Here is a 13,114-nt window from a genome sequence, read left to right on the forward strand (position 1 = left end):
CTGTCTTTCCGCACGCTTATTGCTGAAGGACACGTAATCAGATTTATCAGGCGCTGTGGAGCCTCATCATCATCATCATCATATGATGATGATGGTGGTGGTGGTGGTCATCATTCGATCATCATCATCAGCAGCAGCATCATATGATGATGATGGTGATGATGGTGATGATGATGATGATGAGGCTCCACAGCGCCTGATAAATCTGATGATGATGATAAATCTGATGATGATGATATGATGCTGCTGCTGATGATGATGATCGAATGATGACCACCACCACCATCATCATCATATGATGATGATGATGATGATTATGATTATGATGCTGTCCAGCGAGACTCAGTACGAAGCATTCGCTACCTGCTGTATATAATGTGTATTTAAGTATACGCAGTGACACTTGGTCATTGTATACATTTAAGTATACACGGTCACTTGGTCAGTGACCGTAACTTTTCATTAGTACAATCTGCAACCTGACCGGGCGAGCTTTCGTCGAACTCTTGATTACGTTTCCGAAGTAAGTACAACGAACCCCACCGTCAAAGTCTCAAAGCCGAGCGTGATTCGATTTCTCGTTCCGGTAAAGGTCAATCGACTGTTTCGCCATTTACGCGTCGTCGTTGCTCGTTAGCCTTTCGCCACCGCAAAAGCCGTGGTACATTATATACTCGCGCCGCTTTATACATCACCACGGTTAAGCAACGTTTTCGGGCTGGTTCTCGGATTTCTCCAGCGGACAGTTTGTCAGTGTCGAACACACCTCAGAGGAGATACCGGTTGCACCAAGCATAAATGAGGTCGTGTCTTAACGAGGTCTGATGCAAGTAACAACGCACGTGGAAGAAAACACAGTCTACAGCAATTTTCAGCGTAGCTTCCGTTTTTACAAACGTAAGAAAAAAGCCATCCGCGGATAATCTTGTTTTGTTTTTGTTTCTTCTTTTTGTTTCTATTAATTTTTCTTCGTTCCTCTCGTCTTACTGCTACGATAAGCGTGACGCACCTGCCGTAAAAGGATACGGAGGTGTCTAGATTCTTTTTGTTTCATGTATACGCGACCGTTGGAAAATGCTGGCGCATTTAAGTGCTTGGAACACCGTGGCCTCAAGAAGAAAAGGCCGGTCACACTGCAGAGTATACGTCAATGAAGGTAAGGGAAAAGAAAAAAAAAAGTCAAGGGAAGGCTATAGGAGACGCGCGTCCGTCCACTGGCACGTCACATTTCTTTTTTTTCTTCTTTTGTTTTCTTTTTTTTACCCTTCTCTCATGTTCCTTTATTGTTCCTCGTCGATGGGCGACCGCCTCAGGTTGCCAGCGTGACGTCACGCAGCGGAGTGATGGGCGCCGAGCGGTTCCTGTGTTTTGCTTTCGCCGGTGGCGTCAGGACCATAAAGGATAACAACCGCCGTGCCGTTCGAATAGTTCGATCTCAGCGCTACTAGACCTCTGGCTCCTTTCTTATATATATATATATATATATATATATTTATATATATATATATATATATAAATATATATATATATATATATATATATATATATATATATATATATATATATATATATATATATATATATATATATATATATATATATATATATATATATATATATATATATATATATATATATATAGTATACACTCGCAACCTTGCACAATTGGGTTTCGCGCACCGCTTGTTCTGTTTCTCCTTCACGCTTCTTTTCCATCTTTCTCCCATTTTCTGTCTATCTGTTGGAAGGAGCTTGAGTTTCCACGTCACACAGACACGTTGTACCCGCACTGATTGGCACTGTGAAATGCCCCGGAATCTTTGTATAACGCTTAGCTGTTCTTTGCTTGTTCATTATATTTGCTTTGCTCTCACGTTCCTGAGCTGCAACTGACGCTGAACAGGCAACCGAGAGCCCTTCGTCGATTCGAGTTCTGTTTATATGTGTATGTGATTCTTATATATATATATATGTGTATATATATATATATATATATATATATATATATATATATATATATATATATATATATACCCTCGGTCTGCGCTGGAGTATTTCGGCACAGGCTTATATGCAGTGACGATTGTGTTCCTGTTAGGATGATTCTCTCTCTCTCACCGATTCTTGCTATGTGGAGTGTGTTGGTGCTCTAGCACTTTTGTTTGTTTAAAAGAGCGTGCCCCTTTCGAGATCACCTCTCTCTCTCTCTCTCTCTCTCTCTCTCTCTGTCTGTCTCTCTCTGGTTTTCCAGCAGCCTATTTCGAAGTGTTGTCGAACGGTATTTCGCAAGGCGGGCTTTCTTTGCGTGACAATCGTCGCTCCGTTTATTCGGTATAGCCGCAAACTCAATTTTAGCGAGAAATCGTAAAAACACTACAAGTGGCCAAAAACAAATCGTTAACTCCCAAGTTCCGTTCCCGTATACCATTTGGTCCTCTTTGCATTGCTTTGTTTTCCTTGCTTGCGTGCTTTTCTTTATTCATTTCTTTCATTCTTTCTTTCTTTTTTTCATTCTTGTCCTCGCTATTTAAATAGCTTGACAAACGTCCTGGAGTGTTGTTTGTTTGTTTGTTTGTTTGTTTTGACTTGCACATAGAAGTACAGGGGATGGGCGCGCAAGGCGTCTGTATCGCATCCGAAGTCTGCCGACTTCTTCATATTGATTCCCGCTCTCAAATATTACATCCGGTGGTTTGGGTGTGTTATCGGAACAACGATTTCTTCCTTGTTCGCTTAGTTGAAACTTCTTCGGGTCTGAGGGCGTAGATATCCGATTCGGCTCTATGATTGTTTTGTTATGAGGCGCGCCGCATGATTCGTTTTCTTTTGTCGTCAACGACGTATAGGGAGAGGCCATTGCAGCCATGAAAGTCCAATAAGCGATTTCGAAACGCCGAGCATTGATTTCGCAAACTTTCATTCTTCTTTTCTTTCTGCCATAATTTTTTTCTTCTCACCCAAGTTTCTTTTTGTTTTTGTTTTTATTTTAATTGGTGGCCTAATGACCACGTCAACGTGTGGGCGTCGCGAGTTTCAGCAGACGCCACATTGTTTTTAACGAGAGAATAAAAATGGTTAGAACTCTTCGAGCAGTGGGACTTTTTTGCTTGTTTGTTTTTCATTCTTGTCACCGCCGGCCTACGTCCTGCTTGTTCTGATAAACAGACATGACTGGTCGATAGCTTTTAGCCCCAGCGCGCGCTATGTGCTCGTCGTAGTCGTTGTTGTTATGGTTGGTTTTGTTGTTGTTGTAGTTGTTGCTGTTGTCGTTGTTATTGTTGCTGGTGTCCTGCTGTTGTCCTCGTCGTCGTTCCCCGTTTGAGAGCCTCCATCGCACTATGTGGTGAACGGCATTTAGCATGTGGACACTGTACAAATGCTCATGGGGTGCAACAGGCGTTATCAGTTACTATGAGTCTGGCTGCCTTTCTTTTCTTCGCAAATGCCTCAATTAAAGAATTTATAAAAAAAGAGAGAACTCAGACACATGTACGCCGTAAGATGGAAGTGAACACATCTTAATTTGCATTCCGCAGAGACCTTATGTGGTTCGTACATAGATTCCTTCATGTCTGTTCGCGAAGCCACCGTCACAAACAGTTCTTATCGATTGTGCTTCCACTTCAGTGGTTCGCTTTTGTGACAATGCGTTGACCATAACCGAGCAGTTATCTTTTGATGCGTTTCGGTTTCTCCACTTCGTCGTTATTTCTCCTAATGATCTCAAGCAAAATATTCGTCAATTAAGCCCGCTATCGCCGCGTCTCATTATTATTCTGCGCCTTTATCGTGAACGCCACGTGCACCCCCCCACCCCCTCCTCCATTTCTTACCGCCCAAGGTCTACGGCGCGTCACAGGTTTCATGCAAATTGTCAGATGAGCACGCATTCAAGTGAAATGATACTTGAAAAAAAAAAGAAGGAAAGATTATTAACCGCGGTCTAGTGGACGTCTGACAGAACCTATATCAATCACCCATTACTACGTGAGATAGCATAACGCTAGCGCTCAGCTCCAACCTTAATCATAACAGCGAAAGGGGCGGCAGAGTAAAGGAAGCGGACAGAATTGCAATTACGGCGGCTTTAAGCCTTGGGCGGCACGCGCTATACGCGTAAATTATGCCGCCGTCGCCACGGCTGATGGTGATCGGGATATCGGTGTCCCAGCGCCTCGGGCGCCCCCTAGACCCCGATATTATAAGCTCTGAGAGGACAGAAACTAAAAAAAACAAATAGAAAAGCTACTGCAGAAACGTTAAGAAGGGCACAAAGGGTCAGGGGTCGCCGTAACTGGCTCGTGAGGCGTATAGTTTGCTCAGAGAACTGCCGCTGCTGCGCAAACAAACTTGCCCCGGGCGGTTCTGTCCCCCATCCCCCGCTCTTTCCTATTCCGCCGCCTTCGCTCTCTTACTGCTCACAACCCCGTCTTACATGCAGACAGACAGACAGACAGACAGCAAGAGTTATCGTGTTTTTTTTTTGTGTGTGTGTGTGTGTGTTTCTCTTGTTTTTTTGCCGCCTCGTGGTATTGCCAAGCCCCTTCGCTCTCCTTGCTTCTTGAATGAGGTTCTCGAAACCCTCCGCCTCATATTCCCTCCTCCTCCGAGCCACCTTCATGGTTCTTTATCCTTTCGCTACCCAGAACTATCTACGGTAAGGTCGACAACAAAGCGACCTCACGCGGGGATGGTAACGTTGGTAAATATTCATCTTTATGGTTATTACTTCTTTCTATTTGTCTCTTACTCCCCCGCCGCGTATCGCTCACGAAGAAAAAAAGATAACAATAAAAAAAAGAAAGACAGGAGAACGTGCTTTCTGGCACGCGCGCGGGCTCGCTCCCGCGGCGCCGTCGAAATATATCTTTTGACAGGCGCCCAGAAGACGTGCTCGAGAGGCGCGCGTTGACGGCGCCCACCAAGCGGGCGCTGCGAAAGCCAAACACTGTCCTATACGCGAATGCTTCTCCCCAAAACACTGGCGGCTCGAACGGGCTGCGCACGGGCCCCGACGCGCCAGTGTTTTCGCACGGCAAAGCTGGGCGTACGTTCGTGCGCCCACGCGCGCGCTTGAGTGTGTCAATATGTGTGTGTATGTGTGTGTGCGTTTGTGTGTGTGTGTTTGTTTGTGTGTTTGTGTGTGTGTGCATGTATGTGTGTGTGTTCATGTATGTGTGCATGTGTTCGTGTGTGTGCGTGTGTTTGTGCGTGTGTGTTTGTTCGTGTGTTTGTGTATGTGTGTGTGTTCATGCATGTGTGCATGTGTTCGTGTGTGTGTGTGTGTGTGTTCATGTATGTGTGCATATGTTTGTGTGTATGTATGTGTATTGCGGGCTCGCGTGCCCGTGGCGATCTGGGTGTATAGACGCGGCGTGTGACGTGTGTGGTCAACTGACCATACACTGACCACTCACTCGGCGTGGTGTGTGTTTGCCCACTGGCTGCGCTTCTCCCGTTACCGATATTTCTGTGTGCGGATCCGCGAAACCCGATATCCGTTTCTCGTGTTGCGTCTCAGACATGTGCGGGACGACGATAGATGCGGTGTAAGGCGCGTTTTCGGTGGACAAACTGCGCGCGTTCGCTTGATGCATGTCTGTCTGTCTTTCGCGTTTTTTGTCGGCGTAACAGTTCTTTCTAAGTTAATTATAAGGGCGACGCTATATTGCATTGTAAGAAAAGCTTTGGACGAGGGTAAAACGCCGAGCTTTCTTTTTTATGTTTCTGGCAGTTCAGTTGCTGAGAGCGGCAGCCAAGTGTTTAGATGCGTCGGCCATATTTCTGCCTCGTGCAAAAATATTCGCGGGTGTTCTCAGCCTAATTTTCCGTGCAATCGGAGTCTCCCTGAATTAGCTGATTAGTGAACAGGTAGTTTTATGTGACGTGATATAGCGCTTAATGTGGCGCTCGTAATGGGACTAGAACAAAACAAAGAAAAATTGTTCGATAAGCCATCGAAGATGATTGACAAAGAAAGATAAAGAGAGAGAGAGACGGAGATGGAAGGCCATGGAGGTTAACCAAAAACGTGCCCCGTTGGCTCCCCTACACTAAAGTGAAGGGAACAGATGACGAAATAAACAAACAATAGAAAGCGACCGCGATGCAGTCAGTTTGAAAACACTCGCTGATGATTGTTCGCTAACAGTCTCAAGCGTACGTAAAGTCCAGTCGCCTTCAAAAAAGAAAAGATGTAATAGGGTCTTTTTGGCCGCGTATATGCAAGAGCGCTTGACGACTGTCATTCCAAAGACGCGGCTGCATTTCCGTGTCGAGAACTTCGATTATCGGAGAACAGTATCCGTTGCGCCTCAGGTTTTAACGCTCCGTGCGTGCTTGCGTGCGCGGATGTTTAAAGTCCTTGCGTTCTGGGACTTTGTTGCCAGCGAAATACAAAGTAAGGTTCGGTCGGCATTATGTGTACGTGTGTGTGTGTGTGTGTGTCGACGCCTGAGGCGCGTATACCGGTGCAACTATAACAGTGTACACAAAGCTCCCGTGCACGTAACGCTCTGCGCCGAGAGACGAGAGCGGGTGCTTTCTAATTTATCGTATTGACGAAATTAGCACTAACATTTCATTCGTCCCGTTACGCTTAGTCGTTTGTCCTTTGTACAAACACATTTGTCAAAACGCCGAGCGTGCTCTCCTTAATCAACGCAACGCGCCACGCTTCAGGCTTGCCGAGCTGTCAACAAACGAAAGGAGATAAATTACGGGGCGGCGAGTTTGTCTCTCGATGTGCCCGCGTGTCGTGTACGCTCGGGACGATGAATTATCTCAACTTCCCATGGTACTGAAAACAGCGGATGAGAACCTCATTTTTTTTTTTCGTTTGAAACGCTGAGGCTGTGCAGGCTGGGATGGCTTCGCAAAGTTCCTGCGCGCGTCGGCGTTCGCATACGGGAATCGGGTACACACGCCGAAATTCAACGGTGGATATCTCCAAAAAGCACGCTGGTTAAAAAAAATGACGAAAAGACCCTCTGCGTAAACTGACCGAGTTTGGCGAGATTTCTTTGAAAAGAGCTATAATATTCGACGGTGTATATAACATCCTTATTTTTGTAGAAAAAATCATTCGTAGACGTAGTGGCACGCAATGTGGTGCTCTAGCATCCGTTTACAGTGCTTGGGTGCGCGGATGCTTGAAATCCTTGCGTCCTAAGACCTTACTACCACCGAAATGCACAGTAATACAACAGTCAGCATTCCCGCTGGCAGTATACACAAAGCTCTGTTTGCTGTTCTCTCGATTTTGCAGGTAGTCGTAAAGATATTGAGTTAGGCTTCTTGGGTTAGTGCAACCCAGCCTCAAGGTATACTGACAGTGTGCGTGCGTTCGAACTGTGCCATTATTTTTTTCAGTCTCGCACCTTAGTGTGACATTAGCTCCATTGTATGCCGTGTTCATCGTGTTTCATTTTTTTCCGCGTTTCACCGGCGTTTCTATTGACGTAACTTGCAGCACTTATAGCGGTTTAGCTTGTGTAGAAGTGAAATGGTAAAAAGCTGGAAGCACATGCTTCCTACCACTACACCTGATCCCCCCCTCCTCCCCGCCCCGGAAATAAGTCAACAAACAAACAAACAAACAAACAAACAAGCAAACAAACAAACAAACAAACAAAAGTAATTAAGTAAATAAATAAATAGAACCTAGGTGCTGCGTATATTCGTGGCCAGGGTGCTGTCGTAATGAAGTAGCGCTTTCCTTCCTCTTCTTTCCATCCTTCTTGTTTTCATTGTTCCTTTCTTTCCTCGTCAGTGTTTTTTAAGCCAGTATTCACAACCCACGGAGGGTTGCTCACGGTAGTACCTGAAGTGGTCTGGCGGACGGCGCCCAAGGAGAATTCACCGCTGTCACTCCCCACGCATTGCTTTCCGTCAGTTGGGTAACGGCGCCGTATACCAACTGGCACGCTCTTCCGCTTCTTCTCTTTTCCCTTCAGCTCCGCCCCTCCCGCGGCACTGCTATGTCTCTTCCGTTCGCACATAGCCGAAACGCCCGATCTCCATGCGTGTGGCGCGCCCTTTTCGGGCACCCCGTCCGCATGCAGCTGAGTTTTCTCAACGCTGCAGCGCGTTCTCTCTGCAATGCGACTCTCGTGGAAGATCCGAGCACGCACGCACGACAAACGTTGCGGTTGTGTAAGCGGCGGAAAGGAACAGTTCCGCGTGTGGCGTGATCTCTGGCCATCGCCGCAGAAGCAAAGCACACGCACGATCGTGTCGCCGTCGCTGGCTGATACCGTTTGATCGTTCCGTGCATCACTCGCCCGAAATAAGGCGGGGGGGGGGGGGGGGGGCGCGAAGGAGGCGCAGTAGGCGCAGGGTCGGCGCAACTTTGCATCCCGGTCACGCCTTCAACGCGCCACGCCGATCACTTCTCGGACGATCGACATCGCTACGTCCTCTTCTTTGCACCCCGTGAGCTCTCTCTATCTCTGTCTCTCTCTTCCTGGGCGTTTTCCAGCGAATGAACCGTTCTCGGTCTTCCCTGTTGCTGTGCGTCGTACGGCAAAGAGTTTCGGGTGGTTCCTCCGACACTCCTTCGAGTGTCCGGCGGTGCGAGCGAGGCTGATGCGCTCCGGAAGCCCGGCTGCCTGCACCGAAGCGCAAGTTTAACGGAAGTCGGTAACGGCCGTTGTTTCGCCATGGTTACCTACCGTCGTCAGAGCCGACGTAATTTATCGGCTGAGGCCTTTGTGGCACGCAAACCAGTCTCTCGTCGCTGTCGTTGCTTCATCGTCCCTATCAAGAAGAGCGTGCCTCCGCGCAGTACTCTCCCCGCCATACACATCATAAACTGAATCAACGCTTCCCTTGCGTGCGGATCTGATGTACTATATAGCGCATAGTATGAGCTATAACGGGAGAGCGCGTGGCAAAGCGGTCCCGCGTTGGAGCTCATACCGAGCACGATGGTCTAGGCATACGTTTTTCTATAGTTCATCTGATCAACACGAAATGAAGTACACTGCCCCGCTCCCCCTTCCCTAACTTTCTGCGCCTAGATCCACGTTGCTTTATTTGCCGCATTTCAGAAAGAAAGCACTTTACTTAAAGTAATAACCCTCGCCTCCTTTAACGGCCGTAGATTCCGTGAAAACGGGGCGCTGCAGTGGAATTTGAGTGAATGCAGCATTTACTTTTCTCCCCCTATGTTTTTGCTTTTGGCCCTGTCCCATGTCGTTCTTGACAAGATCACGCAGCGGGGACATGCTTAGGTTAATAGGCCTTGCCTTTACTTCAATATCTTCTCTCTCTCTCTCTCTCTCTGCAACTTATCACTCTGTTCGTACCTCATATATATGGAAGCAAGTATTTAGTGGAAGATGTATATCACGGCTTGCAAACGGAGACATCAAGATGGTCAGAAGGTGCTAGACACATCTCGCTGCTTGTCCTTCGTGTTCTCTCGCAACGTCTTACAAACCAGGAAAGTCCAACAATGCGCTTTGATGCATATCACGTTCGCATTTTTTCACGTTTTCTTCAACTACTTATGATGGAGAGTCAACCTTCGGGATAAGTGTAGTTAGAGTAGTCTATCTATCTATCTATCTATCTATCTATCTATCTATCTATCTATCTATCTATCTATCTATCTATCTATCTATCTATCTATCTATCTATCTATCTATCTATCTATCTATCTATCTATCTATCTATCTATCTATCTATCTATCTATCTATCTATCTATCTATCTATCTATCTATCTATCTATCTATCTATCTATCTATCTATCTATCTATCTATCTATCTATCTATCTATCTATCTATCTATCTATCTATCTATCTATCTATCTAATCTTAATGGCTTTTAGTTCGTAGCAGCATCATAAGTGCACGAGATGATGGAAAATCGTCCTGTCCCAGCCCGATTCCTTCTCTCACCGAGAATATCCATGCCAACGGCACTGAAAGAGCTTCCGACACAGCTGCTCTCGGAACGACCTTCTCTTTTTTGTCCACCGTCCAGGAAGGATAATCGCGATGCACTAAAACGGCAAAGAAGCACAGGCACTTCTTTTTCCCAACGCGCCGCCCTTCTCCTTCCTCCTCTTATTCTTCGAGAAGGCGTTCATACGGATCAAGCAGCCGGAAAGCGCGCCGCGTAACAAGGAAACGATGGTGTTCCAGAAGAGACCACGCCGCCGCTTTACGACTCCTTTCCTCTCTCGCTTTCTCCCTCCACTTCTTCCGATTCTTCTTCTTGCGCGTACCAGTAGGCGCACGAGGAGGCAACGCGGCAAGGTTCTTTCTTGCCTTTCCCGCGAGCTCGCTTCTTTCTCGTCGTGGCTGCTGCCGCCGCCGGAGAAGACGGATGACAAAGTTGCTGTGACGGCAGCGGCGCCCGGTGTTTCCCCCCACGTTCCCTGCTCGCCGCGGCGCTGCCCCTTTCTGATGCCGTTGTAGCTGCGGTTGCTGTCGTGGCGGAGACGCCGGCGGGCTCGCAATGGCCGCAGCAAAGCTCGCAAGACAGATGACGCGGGCGGCCGGCCGCCCCCGGCCATGCCGCGGGAGACGCGACCGAGGCTTCTGCGAACATTACCGGTAGCCACGCTGCTTTCGCCAGGCGCGCGCACGATCTAACGCACGCACTAACGCACGCACGCGAGCACGCGGTCTTCCGCTCCCGGTCGCGCGCTCACCGCGGGCCCATCATTAACGTCTTCTCCTCCTTTTTTTTTTTTTTTTTCGTCCCACGCGCGTCGCATCTTCTTTCTCCTGGAACGCCGTTGCTGGTCCGCCTAGCCACGAAGTGCTAGAGCGCTGTGGTGTGGGTCGCTGGCTGAGCAAAGCGAAGCGCAGTGCACGCCCCTGCGCTTTCCTGTCCCAAGAGCACGCAACGCGCTTGCGAAGCTTGACGGCGCGCGAAAAGGCGCGGGGAAAGCGCGTGCGAAGCGCGTATAGTTTCGAAATACGATCTTGTAAATGGCGTTGTCTATTGCAATCTAATGTATTGTCTACCTTCAGATGAAAGCATAGATCGACGAAATAAAGGGAACTTATTTATACTCACTAACAGAATAATTTTTTAGTTTTTTTATTTTCTTTTTTCTTCCTTTCTTTTTTTTTCTTTGCTTAGAGCTAGTTCAAGCTCTCAGTCGCGCGTCGGTCTGAGTCTGAGTGAGAGTCCGCTCACGAGTCAAGTTGCTGCCCTGTGCTTGAACCACAGCGTTTGTGTACTGCATCTTCTTGTGAGCCTCATTCTTTATTATTGTGCGTGACACGTTGACAAATTGACCTAGGGGGGGGGGGGGGGGGGAATGTCATCATGCGGGACAATGACAGCGTATCCCTCTTGTAAAAAAAATCTTATTTAATCTATAGCATTAGAGAACTAAAGAGATGGCGTTGGAGTCACTTCAGTTCAAGCCCAGTTAGCGTGGCCATAACAGGAGAGTTGTGCGGCAAATAGCGTTCCGTGCAGTTTTCTGGTACTACGTAATGTATAGCGCTCCGAGCGGATGTGCATTATCGTTCGCGGTAATGTTCGGGAAAATTGAGAGTTCGATGCGGCGGAGTGACTACCAGATCGCATGCAGTAGACACGTACGAATGTAACGAAAGAGCGCATGACGAAATTCGGGTGTTAGATTCGTAGAAAATCATAACAATTTCTTGCTTTTTTTCTTTGTGGATGTTAGAAACGAATAGAAAGGCAACGATTTGGACGGCACGATTGTGCACTGCCCGTTGTATACCTTTTCGGTAATAGATTAATGACACCGTTGTTTTCGTTAGTCCGTATAGAATTAACGCGGGTGTTATCTACACAATCGCACATATAAAGTATGCATACAAATGCCGGCTTTCGGCGACAAAAAAAAAAAAACTAACTATCAACGGCGAGCGCGAACTCTCCTATCATGCGAAGGGAAGAGCGCGGGCTCTGACCAGAGCGGGCCGCGAAATATTCGGCGGGGTCTCGGTCGGCCAGCCATCCGGGTCGGACGCTCCCTGAACATCAATCGTCGCAACTCGCCGGCGGCTCTGTAATTAACGTGGACCGTCCGTCGCTTTTATACGCGCCGTCGGCTCGGGGTGACCCGTGCGTGATCTGAACACGTATAGGTATAGGGACGACGTGATGTTGGGCCGCTGCGTTTACTTTTGCGACAGCCGCGGTGGGTCGAACCGCGCTGCCTGTCACGCAGCACACGTCCCGGTCACGTTTGATTCTCACGCGGTTAGATGAGGGACGAAACGCCGTCCCGTGCGTTTGCCACTCGAGGCTACAGCCAACCAGACACGGCGCATGTGTAGTCTGTACCGGCTACAACGTCGCTAAAGTGGACAGGGCGCGGGTCCCTACACTCTTAGGCAAAGTTACACCCTTTGGCTTGGCCCTTCTGCCACACAACAATAATCGTCATCTGCTTTGATGCGTTTCCTTTCCTTAACGCTGCGAGCCCGGAACTTTCCAGTAACGAATGGCACGCGCGTTATCAGAAGGGGCACTCCAAAGGGTGTAAACTGTTCTATGCTGATAACGCGCGTGTCGTTCGTTACTGGGAAGTACCGGGCTCGCAGCGTTAAAGAAAGGAAATGCATCAAGGCAGATAACGATTATTGTTGTGTGTCAGAAGGGTCAAGACAAAGGGTGTAACTTTGTCTAAGAGTGTATAGTTTATTATTGGGCGGGGATAATGTAACGATTCTTATGGAGTTCGTGGTCGCGGGATCTAATCCCGGCCACGGCGGCCGCGTTTCGATGGGAGCGAAATGCGAAAACACGCACCCGTGTACTTAGATTTAGGTGCACGGTATATAAAGAACCCCAGGTGGTCGAAATTTCCGGAGTCCTCAGCTACGGCGTGCCTCATAATCAGAAAGTGGTTTAGGCACGTAAAACCCCATAATTTTAAGTTATTTTTCCTTTTTCGAGTTTAGTCCGGGGTGCGAATGGCGCTCTGCCTATGTTATCACACTGCATTGACCGATCATTCGCTTTGGGTGCTAAAAGATAGATTGTAGAGGAAGGAAGGAATTGTTACGTTGTACTTACCCTGAGCTTTGAGGCGTAAGCTCGTTTCACACTGGCTTCTCTGAGGGAATCATTGTTCTACGTACTCTTGTGCATCCGTTGACAGACTCTGG

The 13,114-nt window shown here is 47.8% G+C and overlaps 1 protein-coding gene across 3 annotated transcripts in view; it reads left to right on the forward strand.

The window, feature by feature from the left end:
- The window catches only part of SK (small conductance calcium-activated potassium channel), a 470,614-nt gene that overhangs the window by 283,135 nt on the left and 174,365 nt on the right, over positions 1-13,114 (forward strand). The window lies entirely within an intron of this gene.

This window comes from Dermacentor albipictus, chromosome 2 (genome assembly GCF_038994185.2).
Source record: "Dermacentor albipictus isolate Rhodes 1998 colony chromosome 2, USDA_Dalb.pri_finalv2, whole genome shotgun sequence".
Taxonomy (NCBI): Eukaryota; Metazoa; Arthropoda; class Arachnida; order Ixodida; family Ixodidae; genus Dermacentor; species Dermacentor albipictus.